General features: G+C 36.7%; 1 long non-coding RNA gene across 3 annotated transcripts in view; it reads right to left on the bottom strand.

Annotated features, from left to right (window-relative positions):
* Nucleotides 1-6,882: 6,882 nt before the first annotated feature.
* The window catches only part of LOC147476645 (uncharacterized), a 34,763-nt gene continuing 21,901 nt past the window's right edge, over nt 6,883-19,744 (bottom strand). The window contains exons 2-3 of one of the 3 annotated variants that reach the window (XR_015209425.1): nt 10,937-11,136; nt 6,883-6,997 (exon numbers count right to left, since the gene is read on the bottom strand). This is a non-coding gene — a long non-coding RNA (uncharacterized LOC147476645). Of the gene's footprint in view, nt 7,025-10,936; nt 11,137-19,744 lie in introns of all 3 variants that reach the window. The other 2 variants (XR_015209426.1, XR_015209424.1) reach the window with 2 other exon arrangements.

Raw genomic sequence — 19,744 nt, 5'->3', positions numbered from 1 at the left:
AAAATACTACCTTTAAAACCAAAATAGAAAACGAGTTAGAGGAAGAAAAATTACCTTTGATTGAAGGCGTTGAAAAGATAGAGAAGGCGTCGGATTTACTGAAAAAGAGCAAAAAAATTGGGGGTGAGAGATTTTTAAGACAAAAGTGTGTAAGGGAGTGAGAGAGAATACCTTTTGCTGTCGGCTATTGTTTACTGTAGTTGTGTGAGACTATGTTTCCTTCTATTTTCAGACTATGTTTCCTTCTATTATTTTGGGTGGGAACTGAAACGTTTTTCGCACTCTGTTAAATCCTTATGTTTTCAGCAGTATTTCATTCCAACCGCTTGGCCAACTCAAAAAACAGTCGGTACACATAAAATATCCGTCGAAAATGTCCAATTGTTATTAACAGTCAGTTATATCGACAGCTTAAAACAGTGGGATATCCGTCGGGTAAGAAAAAAAATCTAACGATATGTTAAATAACTAATCCGACGGTGATATTTTGGCATCCAACGAGCTAAAACCGTCGGAAACAACCAACAGATTATAGCCGTCGGTGTACCTCTCCTGGGTCCGTCGGCTAAACTCAATTTTTTTTTGTAGTTAACCGATTTTTCATTCACAGAGCAATTAAGTTTAAAGACCCTTTAACATTTTGATGCATGACGCTCAACTTTGTGCTCACTTAGTTATGTTCACTCATTCTCGCTGGAACACCAACGTCAGCCCTCTTTCTCCCTCTAGGCCCAACCCTTACACCCACCTCTTCACCTTCTTCCGGAAATAGGTCATCGAATCAAGGCTCAGGTTGTGAACCCGCAGGATGGGATATCATTATTAGCCTTGATGTCATCCTCAGAGGCACAGCACTAGCTATGAGGCGGCATGAATACAGGAATTCCAAAAATGTGCACCCTATTTACTCCCAGTCACTAAGCCAGAGCAGACCAGACCCCGTGCAGTCTAACGATTTAGCACTGATGGGGCCATAACCTATTCAAAATGTTTATTCAAGATTCATAATTCTTCTTCACACATAATAACCTTTGGACTCATGTAATTCAGTTTTCTCTGATCATAGTAATACGGACAGTTTTTCATTGGAGTGAAAATACATTTTTCACTAATAAAATTAGAATATATTTACAGCCGTACCATTGATCCAACAATAATCAACTTCGACTGTTGCCGGAACAATACGGACTAGAATTCGTTATTTAATGAACACGTATCAGAAATTTTTCATGCGAACGTATGTTGTTCAAAAAAAAAAAAAAAAACATCAAACTCAATAGACACTAGCAATGGTCTCACGAAGGGGGTTCTGGTAGCTAGTTCCTTCACACTAATAGACATGCTTCTCTGATGTTCATTGCAGTGTGATAATTATATATTTCTCCATTGCAATAATCTACTTACGGAACAATATCATGTTAATGCCCATCATCGTTTAACAGACTATCCAAAATGTCGCCGATGTTATACATGGAAACATATTACATGAAAGCTAACACAGATCCTATTTCAACTCCAAAATGCACAGACCGGCCTATTTCAACTCCAAAATGCACAGAGTTAACACTTGATAGGTATCAGGAGTTGTTTTATTCCCTAGCCCTGAAGTAGTGAGACAGTTGTGAATGTTATTATGTATGTGTGTGACAGATGAAGCTTGCCTGAAAATTAGTTAATAATTTTAAAAATTACAGATGAAGAGAATGGAAATTACTGATGAAGAGAATGGCCAGAGATCTTAAAAAAGGCTTAAAGGCCGAGAAGAAAATTGGTTCGGTGGTGATGTTAATAACTAATGACTTCTAAACAGCTCTTTAACTCCATTATATTAGAATAAATCATTTTAATTAACTGGAACTTAAATGATCTCACAAGATTTCAACAAGGTATTGCTTCTGCGTATATGAGTTTCACTTTTTTGCCATAACTATTAATTAAGGCGATTTAGTCATGACCAAGAACGACGGCATCCCCCTGCTAATATTGTTGACCATCCTCCAGCATTTCACTTAATGATGGAGCCACACTCACGACCCCCTCAACTCCTGCCCTTTATCTTCGGGGTCAACCTGCTCCAAGGGTAGTCTAGGGGGCGGGTTTTCACCGTTCCTGCATCGGTCAATTTGATTGCAACCACTGTGGTAGTGGTTGGCGGGGTGATCTTTAACACATTTATTATTCCTGGGGTCGCAATACCTGCGATTCGGAGTCAAGACAGGATAAGGTATATAGCGAACAGCAGTTGTTGCTTCAAATAAGAGGGAGCAGACAAAGAATGCAGCAAGACAAAGTACCAATACCCTATTCATGGCCATTGCAGTGAACTATATATGAAACAATTAATGCAAACAAGGTTGAGTGATCTGAGCTATGGACACTAATGTGCATGGGCAGGGTTTTAAAGAGAGAATCTTCATTTCATGCCAGGGTGGGTTTGCAGTATTTAGGAGACATTAGTTAAAAAAACACCCTTGAGAGTTGAATAGTTGATACATCCTAGCTCTTATTACGTGTAGCTGTTAGGAAGCTTAGGAGGAGAAATGTGTGATTAGTTTCTATTGGAACTGAAAAACTAATGAAGTTAATTAGGTAGGTTGCCGTAACTTGATAGATATTCACAGAATTTATTAAACCGAAACTCGTCGATTTAATATTTATATAATAGAAATTAGGATCCAGTTACAAAAGACTCGGTCCAAACCGTGGGCTTTAGGCCCAAACTTGTCTGATTTTCATTAAATGTAAAAAATATGGTTAATCGATCATTATGGCTGGGTTGGAGGAGCTGAAGAAGATTAGTAATTTGGATGCTACTGTTGTTATTGATACTTCTTATAAACCAAAGCCTAGTGTTCGCGGTAGTCTCAAGATGTAATCGTTTTAATATCGAGTTTGTTGTTGAAGTGTGTGGTAGTTGGTAGAAGTGAGTAGGAAAACCCTTATTTGTTTATTTTTATTTTTATGCTCCTACTCTATATTATATTGAATGCAAGTTAAGATATTACTACTAGGTTAAGTCAAATACGTTGCTAATGTGGGCGGTATAATTATATTTCTTCTAGATAACATCCTACTTGGTTGCATATGATATCATCTTTGTTGTTACTGTTCATTATCTAGTTTCAATTTACTTTTTTAAGTGAGAATGTAGTATGTTCTTCCGTATGCATGCCTCAATCTATCCATTTTTTTGTGTGCTTCCAATTTATTTGAATTTATGGGTGCAACTAGGTTAGATTGATTGTTGGATGTAGTACTTGTCCTTAGTGGTGTCAAATGGGCCTCAAACGACGAAGTCCTCATGTTTTCAGGGCCGGGCCAGCGCCAGTCTTACCCTCATTTGCCTCGAGGGTCGGGTCGGTTCGGGCCTGTAATGACCCAGATTTTTAGTGATGGGTATTCTAGTCATTTCATTCTATTTCAATATTTATGTAAGAAATTACGCGTTTGACTTGTCTTGTTATAATTAATTTGATGTGGACTGGCATAGTTGTATTTGACACGAATAAATTGTTAAGTGGTTACACAATTAGTTGATGTGTAGTTACTACCTAGGGTGAATTTATTATTTTTACCATTAATTGGAATCCGGTTGGCGGAGGTGTAACATTTATATATTTAGCGGGGTTTGATATGGATGTGGATAGTTGTTTGAATTGGGCTTTTGTAATCTGTTCCTGAACAGATTTGGAACAGATGCTACACGTTCCTGTTTACTGCGTTCCTAAAATGATTGAACACATTTGGTGCGTTCCTGTTTAAAGTCTTGGAACGGACTGCACTTGTTACAAAGCTCTCCTGGGACATACCACAACTGTTTCAAATTTAAAGGGTGGAACACTCTTTAAGCGTTCCAAATGAAAATTTTGGAACTTTTTATGCATTCCAGATAGAGCATTCGAACTAAAAAAAAAGTGCTGCTGAGTGCCTGGGTGGGTTTTAGAAACGTTCCAAATTGCACTCAATGCCAAACTATAATACCTGTGTTACTCAGACAAATGTTACAAAAAAACCCAACATTAACACAAAGCATAATCTTACCAAAAGAGATAAATTTAAAGAGAACACATAAATCCTAACTATATTGAGTTATTTATCCAAAGTAATTACAAAAAAAACACATGCTACAAAAGCATATTCTTGAAACAACTTCTTCAGCAACTTTTGTGTGTTGCTTTACAACAGTTTCCTTAATAACATCTATCTCAGAATGAGCAGACGATTGTTTTTTATTCAAAATATCAACTTTTTCATTCAATGTCTTTACATGATCATTAGGTGTCTTGATTTCATCCTCAAATCCAGTCAGATGTGCATATGTCTCCACAGAAAATTGAACATAACTGGGCTTCTTGGGTTTCTCATGACCATTGAAATGAAGCAGATGCAGAGGAAAAAACGTTAATTGATTATAACACGAGGTCAAGATATGAGTTTAATAATAAGAAAGAACTCAAATAAGTAACGCATTTTTTTGGACTTTTATATAACATTTTTAGCGTAAGAAAATCGGATGTCTGTTTGATTCATTTACATTGGATGTAAACGCCGATTACTTTCCTGAATTTTAGAACGTCAAAAAAGAGGAAGAGTGGTACTTTTGGACTACATTCCAATGTGAGAAATATTTTGGATCTCATTTATTTCATCAGTATAAACTACCAAGCGTTTTAAACTACCACATTAGTTTAAATTAGATTGACAGACTTGATCCCCTTGAGATCCAACTGAAGCCAAAGAAAGTCAATTTGAATCTGGCTGACGACGCTGCTTCACCAATTTGTTTTATCGAAGATTTTTTCTTCCACCATCGTCGATCCATTTGTATGTATGTACCTGAATACATGAGTTGGAAATAAATACTAGAGCTTCGTGAAAACCTAATAATTCAGCTATCAGACAAATGCGATATGTAGTTTAAATAGGATCCCCATTGAGAATCATTAGAAACTTGTTGAACAAGAACATGAAACTAGGCTGGTAGCCTCAGTCCCGACCCTGTAAATTTATGAGGCTGCAAGGCAAAGTATCGAGCCTAATTGAAACTGATAAGCTAAAGCAGTAGTTAGAACCTCTATGCTGAAACACTCAGAGTTTATACAAAAGTATTCAGCATTTCAGTCTGAAATCTTACTCTGATAGTACTTACCGCGTGGAATTTAAAAACAGATTCAACAGTCATGGATGATTGACAATTATCAAGTAGAACGTATTTCTCTACTCCATTGATTGGGACTATTACATTTTAAAACACGAATAAACATGGAACCAAATTATCCATTGATTATAATATAGTGCTATTGGCCGAAAATTCTTCTGATAACAAAACTCGTAAGACCACCAACCCTCCTGCTGCATAAGAACAGTTAATAAATCAGGTTAAACATTTGAAAAACAGAACAAAACCAAATTGGACACTCATTATACTTCCCATAAATCTGTGAAGTGTTAAACTAGAAAATTTTATTTCATGTCCTGAGCGACCAAATTTTAGCAATTTCAAATTGTAAAATCATATCTCAGGAAATTCGATGAGAGTTTCATGGGAGAAAAGAACACATATAATGATAATCTTTTAATATTGTCCTCACCTTATAAAAACATTTGTCCTTGAAGACCTCGAGTAATTCATCTGGTACGGTGTCTTCAATGTAACCTTTCTCTGGGTTTCCACAATCAAGCTGCTAGTGTTCTGCTGAGTGATGAATTTGCTAGTTTTTGTTTTGTCCTCTTTGGGCAAGAAACATGAAAATTTCTGCCCATTCTTGTCAGACATCACCATGGACTCCTGATCATCATCCTGTAAGATAAAGCCTTATATCATAGCTATACAAGGTTCTAATCTAAAAAGGTAAGAAGGGCCCAAAACATGTTTTCAGAAAAACACAAACAAACTAAAAATAATGGAGCTGAAAAGCAGCTTACAGGATGAAATGGAGAGTGTGGCTCATGGAATTCAATCTTGTATTTAGGCTCATGAGAGCTGCGACCAAATCCTCCTCCTCCTGCACAATAAATAAAGGAACAATAAACAAATATCTAACAATTAATGGAACAACAAGAAAAAAAAGTAGCAACCCGAAGATTAGAAAATTACCCACCTGAAGGTAACAAAAGCACTGCCACATCAGAAAATAGAATAAACCTTCCATCTCCCTGGCTGCCACATTTCTAGTGGAGAGAAAAAAAAAACAATCGAAATTTTCTATTAACTTACATACCATCAACAGTGCTTGTAAGAACTAATCTCTTATTAACGTGTCTAACCTCGACTAGCGCCATGGAGAGAAGACAATCGTGAGTAAATGGGTTAGCATCAGGATGTTGCAGAGCTGTACAACCAATTTCCAAAACCAAATTCTCTTCTCCAGCCTGTAAATGCAATTGAAATATTATATTACACAACTCATCATGAATGACTACCTCTGACTGAAGGATCTAAATCAAAAGAGAGATGACATCAAGGTGACAGAAGATATTGTTGTCTGGAGCTACATGACAAAGACAGGGTTGCATGTGCTGGTGTCGTCAAAGTATGTTAATGATTTAATAACAAGAAAAGTGTGACACAAATTAAGTCTCTATATTAGATAGAGAAAGTATAGAAAACAAAAGTGAATTTTTTTCTGTCATAATTCATTCACAAATTTATGTACTATATAGAAGTACCTCTTGAAGAAGGCAGAGAGCAGCAGGCACCCAAGACCACGGAATACGAAGAGAAGATTTAGGTGGGACCTTTTCCCTCACATTACCAACATATTCTGGCTCAAAAGGAAGCTTATCCCTCACATCCATCAAAAGTTCCTTCAAATTGAACATAAAAAACATGAGTAGGCTTTCAAACCAAATAGGGGGAAAAAAAAGGTATTCTATATTATACCTGGCAAGATACAATAGCATCCAAGGTGTATCCTTCTTCAACCTCTGCATTTCTTAGACCCATGACTGACTTGACAATCTCATCTTTCTCTGCTTGATTAGAAACACCAATAATCTGCAAGATGATCCAATCCCTAAAGGTCTTAAAAGTAGAAGTTGAAAAAATGAAGATTAATATAATATATAGAATGAGTGAGTAAACCTGATAACAAGTGACGAGAATCTCTTCTTTCTCCTCAATGATAAATAAATCAGCACTGTAGAATAATAGTTATACAACATGTACGCAAATTTCATGGACAATTATACAAAAAAAAAAAAAAACATTAAGCACCAATAAAGATAAATAAAGATATAAAAAACACAAAGAAAATTAGATAATGACAAAAACATCAACCAATTCAACAATTAAATTGTCTTTAATGATTATGAAAACCAACAAGAAGATAACAGTCATATTAAAGTAGCAAACAATAGACCATCCTATTAACATCCTAAACTTTCATTCTCGCCAATGGTGGAGTGTAACTGAATAGGAACTTCAAGTGCATCAACATCCTTAGTCATTGATTTAGGTGCCAAGAAAACATTAAACCATCCGGGCCTCAATGGATCCTTAGAGTAGAACACTTGGTATGCTTGAGATGCTAAAATGAAAGGCTCGTCCTCTTCTCTGTTCCTTCCCTTGAATTTTTCCATATTCACTATAACCAAATTTGTATCAGGGTCAACTTTGCAGCCGGTTGTTCTATCCTCAACTCTAACCCAGTCACAACAAAATACAACTTGGCTGAAATCAGTATAATCCAACTTAAATATATGCCTCACGACCCCATAATAGGTTGTCTCCACTACCTTGTAATTTCTATCCCTGGCGCTTACCCGGTAGTTAGTGAATGCGTTCATATAGACCCCGCTATTCTGTGTTACCCTTTTGGTGTCACGTTGGCTCGTAGAGAAGACAAAACCATTGATACGATATCTGTTATAAGATATTGCCTTGAATTTAGGACCATCTGCTAACCGCTTCAAGCGAGACTCGCCTTCAACATGTTCCAACTACAATAGAAATTAAGGATTTACTTTATTGACCTCACTACGTTAAATTCAATGGGAATAATTAAAGATGCTTTAAAGGAAAAGAAACCCAAACATCCAAGGAATGAAATTAATTTGTTTACTCTTTAGCACGCTTCTCTTTCTCTTCCACCCATTTGTGGTGATTGATCTTAAGTAGGCTTCATACTCCCTGTTACATGAATAATAAAATTAATCTATAATATGTGTACGTACGTACTTTTTACTTTTTACTGTATAAAAATATGAGTAGAATCATTACTTCTTCCAAGAATGGATCCCATCATGGCAGTGTAGAACCCATTTACACACTTGTTCAAACTGTAAGTTAGATAACCTTACATATTTGCTTTTCCCCAAAGGCCCTTCATCCACATATTTACCACCTGCATCTAAGAACCCTTGATGCGAACGCTTGTGGCTTCCTTTCTCACCATTCGGCATATACTCCATAGAATACAAAATCGACTCCTCTTCAAGGTAGCGCTCTGCAATGCACCCTTTAGGATGTGAAAAATTATTCACATAGCCTTTATAAACTTTCATTAACCGGTCAAGTTACATTTTAATTATCAGTTAACACCCTAAGTAATAAAATAAAAAACATAGAACAAGAGAACAAAGAATAGAGACTTACCTTTCGAAAGGGTACATCCAACGGAACCAAACAGGGCCGCAAGCTAATGCTTCATCAGCTAAATGAAGCATTAAGTGAATGCTAATAACAAAAAAAGACGGGGGAAAAAACTTTTCTAGTACACACATTGCCTCGACAAGACAATTTTTAGAGATAGTAAGATCATCCACTTTAATTTCTTTCGCACACAAGACATTAAAAAAACTACATATATGCTGAATAGCAGTGCACAAAGTCTTGTTTTGTGAGAACGCATGTTGTAACAACACCGGTAGCAACTGTTGCATGATTATATGGTAATCATGTGACTTGAGCCCTTTAATTTCAAGGCTTTCCATGTTCACATGATGTCTCCAACTTGAGCTATAACCTTTTGGCACCTTTAACTCATGCAACACACAACAAAACAACTCTTTTTCACTACGACTTAAAGTGAAAGGTGCCTTTGGTTTAACTATCTTACCATCTTTTTGCTTTAACCACAACTTCTTCTTATTTTCAACCTCTTCAAGTCTTCACGAGAACTCATCACATATTTTGTTTTCTCTTTGACATCCAATATTGTCGATCAAAGATGGTCGACAACATTTTTCTCAACATGCATGACATCAAGATTGTGAAAAAAAGTTAAGTCTTGCAGAAATTAATATCCATAGTTAAATTTAACATATAACTATCTAAGTGTAGAAAAAACTCAAATAAAGACAAAAATTACCTTCCTATAATCCAATTCGAAGAGAACTGATTTCTTGTACCATGCAGTTAGTTTTATCGGATTCTTTATCTTCTTTCCTTTTCCATGACTCTTATCTTTCTTTCCCTTTCCCCGACTCCACCCTTTCTTTCCTTTAGATTTACCAACTTCCATTTGAATATCTTTAACCATTTGTTGGACTTCTAAACCTGTCAACCTCTCAGGAAAGATATTGTGTTCTTCTTCATTATTAAAAGTTGTTGTTTTTGTCCTAAATACATGATCTAAAGGAAGAAATCTTCTAGAGCCTTGATAAACATGCTTCTTGCCACTATGAAGTCTCTCAGCATGGGTTCCCTCAGCACAAACAGGACAAGCATATACTCCTTGTATCACACAACCCGATATACTCCCATATGCAGGTAAATCGTGAATTGTCCACAACAATATAACTTTTAAATTAAATGTTTTTTTTAGCATGGGAATCATAAGCAGCCACTCCACTACGCCATAGCTCATTCAACTCAGCAACCAATGGCTGTAAATAAGTATCAATGTTCTTATTTGGAGCGCTTGGACCCGGAATCAATAGAGTCAACATCGAAAATTCTTTCCTCATGCAATAAGGAGGCAAATTATAAGGTACTATAATAACGGGCTAACAACTATAAGGGCTACTTAAATGGCTAAATGGATTAAAACCATCTGTTGCAAGTCCTAAATGCATATTGCGTGTTTCCTTGGCGAAGTTAGGCCAAGTGGTATTTACCTTAAGCCAAGCAGGAGAATCAACTGGATGCCGCATGACTTCAGTGGAAGGCGTTATCTTAGCATGCCAAGTTATTAGTTCAGCTATCTATGGTATGCTGTTAAAAAAAAAAATCATTAGTTATAATCTTAATAAACCAACAATAGACAATATGACACACAATCAACTATTTTCTTTTCGAGTCCACTAATCTGTATAGCCTTTTTAGCCTTGGTATAAGAGGAAAATATCTCAAAACTTTATCGGGAACTTTTGTTGGTTGGTCTTCTGTCAAGTACTCCAACTTCCATCTAGATGTATGACATATGGGACAAAATTGTGCTGTTTTATTTTCATCACCCCAATAGAGAATACAATCATTAGGGCAAGCATCTATCATCTCGTAATCAATTCCCACAACTTTGATCATTGTTTTAGCTTCATAAGTGCTATTTGGTAATTCTTTACTACTTGGAGGAAATCACTCAAGCTATTATCAGACCAACCATGCCGAACTTTTAGGTTATACACCTCACTGTGGCCAACAGTTTTGTTTGCTTTCCTGCACATGAAGGGTACAAAGGCAGTTTTGCATCATCTAAAATAGACTTATACTTTCTAGTTTGGCAATTATGGTGAGCATTAAACTCTAAATTAGACCAATCTTCGATTTCATTTCTTCTAATATCCTCCACAAAAGTATCAGCATTTTCACCAACTCTTCTAAAAGCATCATTGACGAGATCCACCCCTTCTTGATATGCATCAATGTCTCCCTCTTCATAAAAATGATCTATATCAATCTCTTCTTCAACACTATTTGACATTAAAAATGTCTCAAGTTTTTCTGCGTCTCTTTCACCATGAACAAACCACACAGTGTATGATGTATCTATACCATGATGCAACAGGTGATAATGAGCCATACCAAGAGGGATCTTCCCATGCCCATTTCTACACTTCAAACATGGACACGAGAACAAGCTTTCTGGTTCACTCTTATAGTTTGTAAACCTAATAAACAATTCTACTCCTTTTATATACTCATCACTGCCCCTAGGTTTGGACATCCATGATTTGTCAAGCAGGGCTGACATTCTGAAAATGGAACTTGAAATTAGAAAGCACGAAATAATCGAAAAGACTAATTTGTAACCATAACCTATTTTTGTACCACCTAAATACAAGCATTGTTGCATTTTTTTTTCTCTCTTTCTATATAATGAAGCACAAAGTATTCAAATATCAGGTCAAGCAAAAAATGTTTGAAGTAACTAAATAGTTCAATTAACATCACATTAATTAACAACAAACACATTTTTAAGTAACCAATTTAAAGATCATTAAAACACCTCAGTTAATTCAGATTCAAAATATAGAGCAATCTTATAGAAAAATTGCCAAAAAATATTTCATCGAAACATCGAAGTTATTGATAAGAGCCCAAAACTGTAGTTTTAACCCCTTAATAATACTACTTTTAGACCAATTATGTGAGTAATAAATAAGAGTTAATGCTAATTACGTGTTTTTATGTATTTCAGGCATGAAACTAAATTATGTTCATAAATGTGCCACTTTGGCGATATAAAGGAGCAAAGGGTTGGTTGCTAAGAAGTTCTGTGATAAAGGCCAAGGTTCAAGGAGACCAAGCCTTTATGAAGCCCGGTCAAAAGCTGAAAAGTCAACCAGGGCAGAAATAGTGCACAAGTCAGCAGAACTTCCGAAGACCATATCTTTGGATTCAAGCCTCGGATTTGGGCCTACCTTACCTCAAAACGACCGTCTCAGAAAGAGCTTTCCAATGGTCCAAGCCTTGACCCAATCAAAGGAGCAGAAGTGGATGAAAAGTCTGCTGAAGTCAAAGTCAGCTGAAACGGGCTATGTAGACTGAAGAAATTGGGCTTTGGGCTCGATTTTCCGGCCCAAAACATGGCTCCTCAGCCCATGCACGAAATTATGGATCTGGTCTCCTCCTTTACAAAAAAACAAGACTTAGCTCTTAAGAAAGGGATAATTAGATAATCTAGAATAGAAAGGAGCCATTAAAATAGCTTGTAGATCTAGATTTGAATTTCAATTAGTTAAATTAATTAGTTTCATACATTGTTTTAGATTAATTCTTTGAATCATAGTTCTTCATTACTTAGATAAATAAAATAGTTATTTCTTGTTCATTTTGATTTTGTCATTTAAATTTGTTAGATCTAAATTCAATTATTGTTATTCAATTCTTAGTTATTAATTTAGATTTCAATTATTGTTTAGTTAAATTGAATAAAATTATAATCTTTATATTACGTCTAGTTTTAATTCACATCGTAGTATAAATTCCCACCATTGCTCTCATTAGACTTTGGATTTACTAGTCAATTGTAGAAAACTTGAATGCTAAAGAACTAGGAGTGGAACGAACTTTTTACTCCACTCTATTTTGATAGAATTGAGAGTATATAAATCTTTGATAGCAACGCGTAATTAAGTTTAGTTTCACTTGCGTTTTGAGTTTCATCGTTCATTTCATAGGTAAATTATTCAAATTTTACGTTTATCAAATGGCGCCGCTGCCATCTTAGTACTCTTTAGTATTATTTTATGTAGACTTAATAGTTTTTCAAAGTCCCATAATCCACCCACCATTGTTTGGATTCTCACTGTGGTTGTCTGTTTCAGGTTTGCAAGTTTCCACGAAAAATTACTTCGGGCGACTCGCATACTGGCAAGCAAAGTGGGGCGCACCACTAGCCCACAAGCCTGGAATCCCACCCTTTTGCCTAAGCGCCACCTGCGCCCTACCAAGGCCAACTTGGAGCGCCACCTGCGCCTACACGCCTAGAATCCTACCTTTTGCTCGAAGCAACTGCGCATACCGCTAGGCATATTCTCGGCGCACCAGCAGCCCTGCTGAAACTGCCCGATTTCCACAGGTTTGTTTCGAACTTCCATTTCTTCAAAGTTTTCAGTATTCTAACTTGTTATATACACTGAGCACGCGTACACAAGACGCTATTCATAAGCGAAGCAAGGAGGCTTTCAGGTACTCTTTTCTTCCACACCTCGCATCTTCTGTTAGAGGTTCATACTAGCATATCAGGATTGTTTGGAGTGTTGTTGTTTTGCATTAAGATTGGTCTTAGCCTTGGATGAGATTAAGGTCAGGCCGAAGAAAACATCTAATATAATTAACCGACAACGTCAACAAACACGCCTTTCTAGTATACCACTAACTTCACCTCTAGCTAGCACACCACACACCACACCTGAGATTATGGCTGAAGAAAGAGAGTCTCCTCTCTCAGACTTTTACAAAACTTTGAGCGATAGCCCGAAATCTTGCATCGCTCTATCAGACCCAGTAGGGGATTTCCGAATCCCCCCAAATATATTTAATTTGTTACCCGTTTTTCATGGGTTAGACTATGAAAAACCTTATCAGCACATGCGTAGGATTGACCAAGTCCTTACTATTTTCCACCATCCTTCGGTTGGTGCTGAACAAATTAAACTGAGGGTATTTCCCTTCACCTTAGCTGACAAGCACCTTAGCACTGGCGGCGTCTTGGTTAACTGCCCAAGCGCCTAATTCTGTGGACTCGTGGGCTAAACTTGTTCAACTGTTTATGGAATATTTTTACCCACCACTGAAGACCGATGAAATGCTTTCCAAGATTCATTTTTTTCGACAGAATCCTCATGAATCATTTTCAGAGGCTTGGAATCATTTCACCGACTTACTTATAGAGTGTCCACACCATAACCTCGCGAAAGACATGTTAGTTCGTGCCTTTTTCAAAGGACTTCTACACCACCATAAAGAAGTCCTTGACATAATGAATGAGGGTAGTTTCTTAAGTAAAGGAGCTTCAGAGGCTTATAAATTTTTAGAAGATTAGACTAAGAGGAATAATAATTGGGGGGGGGGGGGTAGTGATGATATCTCCCGTTCTGCTAGTTCTTCTACAACAGCTAAAGCTGCCGGTATGTTTGAGATGAAACCCGATCCAAAACTTAAAAATTTAATCGAATCTCTAACTAAAAAGGTACGTAGAGGCTATTTCTGTCTAACAAACGCCTATCCCCGTCATGAATGTCAACTCCAATCCATGTAATTTTTGTTTGAGTCCAGAGCATCCCGACTCCTATTCTGCCTTCACCTATGAACAACAACAATCACAACAAGATAATATTTGTTTCATTAACAGCAAACCTGATAAGCACCAAAAAGTGTATTATGAAACCCCATTGAGACATATAAATTTGGTTAATTATGTGTTTAATAATCATGAAATAAATATGTTTTCATACTTTTGCAGGTATTCGCAGTAAACATGGAAATATTGGTTAACCTGCGATAAAGCACAGGGAACGACGTATATATGAATTCTTCCAAATCCGCATAGAAGCGTCAAACTTCTGAAGCTCCTACCTCTTGAACTAGGACTCCGAATGCGACAAGTGAGCTGCTCAGACAATCAGGGCGATGAACTCTACGCATAGGCGGGAAGTTGTAAAATTGCCCGAAGACCGAACCGCCACTGGACTGCACATGGACGCACTATGCGGGCCTGCAAGATTGGATGAGTCATCAATTATGGAGCATGTTAAGACAAAAATGACAAATTATTGGTGCAAAGTTGACACCTTGCATGTAATTAATTAGATTAGGTGTTAATAGTGAAAAAAAGGCAAGGTGTCACTTTGTTTTAATGTGGTGGATAAAAATGAAGTAAATGTGGTTTGATGTTTCACGTGGGAAGAAATGAAATTTCTCTCAAATGGAGAAAAAAACAAAACAAGGGGGGACACTCCATTTACTCCCTTGACTTCTTTTCCTTACCTTGTATTATTTTAGTTCCTTAGTCTTAGATTTTTATTTAGTTTTATTTTGGTAAGAAATAGCTTGTAATAGTTTTAATGGAGAAAACCTTGTGTTCCTCTTGAAAAATTCTCACTTATTCATGTAAGTGAGTATATAAATAAATAGTTTTCTTCTTTTTCTTCTTCTTCTCTCTCTCTCTCTCTCTCTTTACATTCTACACTTGTTTTAGTGTTCTCCCAAGGATCATGAGCTAACTTTCCCTTTTTGGGGAGTTATTAAAACTCATGTGAGGGAAAATCTTTGTTGTTTGGTTTAGTAAGTTGTTTAGGAACAACAACTAGACCTACATCCTATCCCAAAATGATAGTTGGTGTAGTGTCTAGTTAGGGATCAAAGTGATGAGCTTAGAGATAAGTCATTGTTTTGGTTCCACATGCTAGCATGTATGAGCTTAGAGATGAGTCATATATGTTAGGGATCAAGTTTTTTTTTATTAGGACTTGTCTATGAGTTCTAGGAAGATAATAATAAACTTATTAAAATCAAATAACAAAGGTTATCTTCACATGAGGAGGATTAACTCTCCACCTTTGTTTTTAGTAAAATTTTATTGTGTCTTAGTTGCATGATTTTTGTAACTTAATGTTTTTAATTTTTGTGTAGTAAAGAAACCAAGTATTTAGTATTAATATAATCATATTTAAACTTACTCACTAGTTCCCTAAATAGTAAAACAACCAAGTTATAGTTTGTCCTAAGCTTTAGGTTGGTTTGAATCCTTACTCAAACTATATGAACACGAAGATCGTGAGTAAGGAAAAACTTTGAATTCGCACTTTCGCCAAAGAAGAGAAGCAATTCTCTAAAATAGCAAAAAGGCAAATATCAAAATGGCGCCGCTGCTGTTCTAAAGGCATAGGACTTGTGCTACAGATTGGAATTTGCTCCAAGGGGAAACCCCCCTCTCATCCTCCCTTATTTTTTGCTGTTTTTCCATTTTCTTTTATTTCTTCGTCGTCGCCAAACAAACGACCTGACCTCTCTCGAATTTTTGGTTGTACTTCTAGGGACAAAAAGTTAGGATCGGGAAAGTAAATAAACTACACAAGATTCTAAGGTTTCTGTGAAAAGTTGAACTCATTGTGGCATAATCGACAGCGTCTTGTGATCTTGGACTTCAGCGTCCGAGGTGTAATCAGCGTCCAGGGTGTGTTTTTTTTTTTTTGCTCCCTCGTTCTACCTCCAGCATCCACTGATATATCCTGATCCATATCCAGGCCTAACTCTCTGGAACTGTGACATAAAATTCGAATATCTTCTGGGATTAATTATGTCGACGGATTGAAACGTCTGTTTCATTTCTTTGGCGGACTTGCGGGAAGCAATAGGTTCCAAGTTTTTACTGTTTTTGCATGAATGTCATGTACGTAGTTATTATGTGCTAATTTATGAATTATTATTTACGTGTTAGCCTAGAAATATGCATGAATCATGTTCATATATCTGTAAATATTTATATCACGATTCTTGGGCATGAATTGCATCTTAATGTATATATACATATAAATGGTGCTTGTTTTGCATGGTTATCCGTCTTTCTAATTATAAGTGTCTATTGTTGCATGTTTAGTATTTTCTCACGTATAAGTACCGTCTTGTATAATGCCGATTTTGTGAAGAAAGAGGAGAACATTCAACGAGAGTTAAAATCTGAGTTGGGTAAGTTGTTTCTAAACCCTACTGGTGAAGTCGCTCTCTATATGACACTTTCGCAATCTCAATGAGTATTGCGAAATCGATTTTATTATGCAATACAAGAGTCGTATTTTAGTCTATGTATAATACGTTGCATGTTTAGTTTTAGCATTGTCTTATTTATATGCGTACGTATACTATATTCGCATGATACTATATTTAGATACGTATGAGTGATTCAAATTTTCCTGTTACTGTTGATATACGTCTATGTAATATCGATCTACAAATTAGCGTACATATACGTATTACCGATGTATATTTGCCTGTACGTATAGAAGTATTTATCGATGATACAACTTTGCCTATTAGTATAGCTATACGTATGAGTAGAGTATCTTCACATGCTACTGCATCTAGTATTGTATGAGTAGATCGTATTTGCATTCTTGTATTTTCATCCTTGCATAAATCTTTAAAAAAAAAATTAATTAATTAATTAAGAACGACTTTGCATAAATTTTAATTCCATAAATCTTAATCATAATCATATTCCAATGGTGTCTAGGAAACTTGAAAGATTGAGGTTACTTAATTAGAATCGTGCTTGCATGGAAAGCCTCCCTCATATCTCTCTTGTGACCTGGCTGTTGGTTTATGCACACGTATTCCTAGTTTCACTGCTACGTTAGCAGCAGCTTAGGCCTACGTTGTTACACTCTAATGCTTTAAGATAATAATACAATTCAAGTAATAAGAAGTTTTTTCTGTAAATTAGATCTAATTTTATGCTTGCACGAGATTAAGGTCTGGTTCCACTAAAGAATTTAAACATACCTATCGTCGAAGAAAATACGATAAGCAATTGTGTAAGTTCTCACCTAAAAATTGTTCTACTTCTGTTAATTACCTTCATCAAGTTCTTTCGTCGCCATTAACTTCTGCAGTTATGGCTAACGATCCTTCACCAGCTGAGAAGCCCCTGTCGGAATTCTATACTGCATTACAGGAAGGACCTTCTTCCTGCATCAAACTTGAGGACATTGTTGGTGATTTTCATATCCCACCAAACGTTTTTAGTTTGTTACCTGTCTATCATGGTTTGGATCACGAAAAACCGTACAATCATCTTCGTAGGCTTCAACAAGTGGCCATAACATTTCACCATCCAGCTGTCTCTAAGGAACAACTCTTGCTTCGGCTATTTCCATTCACCTTAGCAGAAAAAGCGTCAATTTAGCTTGCAGGACAACAACCACAATCCATAGACACATGGAATAAACTTGTTCAAGCTTTCATGCTTCAATTTTACACTCAAAAGAAAACTACTGAAATGCTTCAGAAAATTCAATTCTTTTGTCAAAATCCTCATGAATCGTTTATGGAAGCATGGAGTCGCTTTACTGATCTTCTTTTAGAATGTCCTCATCACCAACTAGACAAAGCCGTCGTTGTCCATTCCTTCTTTAATGGACTTTCTGATCATCAAAAAGAAACTCTTGATATAATGAATGGCGGTTGCTTCATGGACAAAGGAGCTACTGAAGCATACACTTTTCTTGAAAAACAAGTGAAAAAAGGTACACATTGGGGTAACACTGAACCGTCTAGATCATCAAAGGATACTGTAACAAAGGCTACATCTATTTTTGAGGTAAAACCCGATTCCGAATTAAAAAATTTGATAGAATCCCTAACTAAAAAAGTAGATGCCCTTGCAGTTCAAGTAAACGATCAACTCCCAAAATAGGTCATGAACGTTGACACATCCCCATGTGTTCTTTGTCTCAGTCCTGACCATCCTGATGTTTATTGTCCCTTGTTATATGCCTCCCCTTCTCAACCATCAGAAGAGGCATGTGCATTCAAAATTCCTAATGCACCTTGGCGACAAAGATCATCGAATTTCGCTTGGTGCCAGAATAACCAACAGCTGGGGGCTCCTCCAGGTTTCGCTAATCCACCTGTTCGACCAACCAACAACTTTATTCCATACCGCCAAGGAAATAATCAACAATACCAACAAAGTCAGAATCAATTTCAAAATACTTCGGATGCTAACTATCAAACTAACCGTGGCCTTGTTCCAACCAATCCAAATCCCAACTATAATCAACAACTTCTTAGCAATAATCGTGATCTAGTACCTGTTGCACAACCTGCGCCACTCGTTACGGATAGGACAAGTGAGACTTTCTTAGCTTACATGAACCAACAATCTCAAATTTTAACGTCTATCCAACAATCACTTCAACAATTGGCGCAAGAAAAGAGTCAGAAAGGCGTGTTTCCTGGACAAGCAGTTCCAAACCCTAAGTCAGCAAACACTGCCTTTGAACTCACCAATGCACCTGGTACAAGTACTCCCAACCAAGGTGAGGTGTATGCAATCACTACTTTTCGATCTGGAAAAACTGTAGACAATCAAATACGTATACCAGATGATCAACCAAAGAAATCCGACGGTTCAAATGAATCTATTTCCAATAATGAACCTACGGAGGATTCACCAAATACAACAAAGTCAACATCTCAGAATTTAGGAAACAAGCAAGCGGTCCCCTTTGCAAAATTCCGCCCTAAGGCACCATTTCCTGCACGCTTGGCAAAGAATAAACTTGATGAGAATTTTGTTGAAATTCGAGAGACTTTTCAGAATTTGACAATCAACTTACCTTTTCTCGATGCCTTAAAGCTATTGCCAAAACATGCAAAATTTCTGAAAGATATGTGCACCACAAAAAGGAGAACTAATGTTCCTCACTGAACAGTTTCCATCCATCACCGAACACAATGGTATAGTCAAATACAAGGACCCTGGTAGACCAATGGTTCCATGCACCTTAGGTGACAAATATACGGCTACTGCACTACTAAACCTAAGATCTAGTGTGAACTTACTTCCATATTACTTATTTAAGCAACTAGGTCTTCATGAGCTGAAACCCACCACCATGACTATACAGTTAGCCGATCGTTCCATTAAGTATCCAAAAGGAATTGTGGAAAACGTCCTTGTAAAAGTCCAAGACTTTTTCTATCCTGTCGACTTTGTTATTTTGGATACTAAAGTTGCATGTGATTCCATTCCTATCATCTTAGAACGTCCGTTCCTAGCAACTGCTAATGCTCTTATTAACTGTAGGGATGGTTCCATGACCATGTCCTTCGAAAATCTTTCGGTCGAGGTAA

Source organism: Coptis chinensis, chromosome 9 (assembly GCF_015680905.1).
Source record: "Coptis chinensis isolate HL-2020 chromosome 9, ASM1568090v1, whole genome shotgun sequence".
Taxonomy (NCBI): domain Eukaryota; kingdom Viridiplantae; phylum Streptophyta; class Magnoliopsida; order Ranunculales; family Ranunculaceae; genus Coptis; species Coptis chinensis.
Note: the sequence above shows the minus strand (reverse complement) of the source record. Positions and strands in the feature narration are given on the sequence as shown.